Source organism: Podarcis erhardii (genome assembly GCF_964252035.2).
Source record: "Podarcis erhardii genome assembly, chromosome: 2".
NCBI classification, from domain to species: domain Eukaryota; kingdom Metazoa; phylum Chordata; class Lepidosauria; order Squamata; family Lacertidae; genus Podarcis; species Podarcis erhardii.
This window is the reverse complement of record NC_138498.1, coordinates 10158799-10160085: the sequence shown is the minus strand read 5'-3', so window position 1 is coordinate 10160085 and position 1287 is coordinate 10158799.

The following is a 1287-nucleotide window of genomic DNA, read 5'->3' as shown; positions in this document are numbered from 1 at the left end:
CTAGTGTGACTTCTGAGACTTCCGGTGCTTTTCCCCACTTGTGCTTATGAACTGCACCAAGTTGCATTCCAATTCTGTGTAACAGAAACATATGCTTTGCTTTATTTATTTAAAAATGTATACCCCGCATTTTCACGAATTCCATTCAAAGCAGCTTATGGAGTAAGACATCACAGAATACTTAACACATCCAAAACAAAATTGCAAAGAATGAATACTGCATAGCATATAACTACCCTTAGCAAGGCATTTCACAAAGTGGGTGCTATTACCAAAAGCCCATAATCTTAGTAACTGCCCACTATAACTCATTCAGCAAGGCCTCAGATGCTGAATGGAAGTACGTAGGAAGGAAAATTTGAAAGAAGACAGTCTTTAAGGTATCCCGGTCTCAAGCCTCGCAATTAAATACAAAGGATGGATATCTGCCCACCTTTGTAAGCCAAAGCAATATGATTTTATTGAGCGACAGGCAGCTGTTAATTGTGTTAAAATTAAATTGAAGGTTGTTAGGATTAAAAAAATAAATAAACAGAAATGTTTTGTGAACGTGATGTGAATGAAAGTAACGTCTGGAACTCGTTTCGCTGTGAGGTTATGGAGGCCAAGCAGAAGGGAGATGGGGAGACCAAAGAGTTGATAGCGCCACAGGTGGGGGCGTGGGAAGATCAGGCATTCGGCATTGTCCATTTGCTCCTGCTCTGTGGAACATCCACGTTATTTTCGGACCAAAATCTGGTTGGGGTTGGGTAGAAAGGGGAGGGAGAGAAATGCCAGCTGCTTCACGCTGTCTCTCTGAACGCCACTCTGTCCATTCAATGGGCCTCTTTGTTCCCAGTTACCTTTCCTCAAAAGTTGACTTTTCATATCCCATCTTTTTTGGGGGGGTCGCCTCTCCCCAGCCAACCACACTGAGTTACACTTATATACACACACACTTCTATAAGGGGTGAAAGGGGAAAAAACCCCCTCTCTTTTTGGTCAGCTGAACGGATAACAAAATATGTTTAAAATATGCTAAAGGAAGCATTGCGTCTGAGTACACATTAAACATGAAATGTCCCTTCCAACAGCACCTAGCTGTACAAGGAGCAACTGTTGCTGGCCAACATTACGTGGCCAATATTCAGCAAAGCACAAAACCAACAGTTTTGGAAGCAGCCAGCCCAGTTAATGTAAGGACACCAGAAGAGCCCATCTGGACCAAAGCTGCAACAGCCCTGCTGGTTCAGATCTTTCTTGTCTGTTAGTCTTCCTGTTTCCCACACTGCCCAATTAGATGAAAGC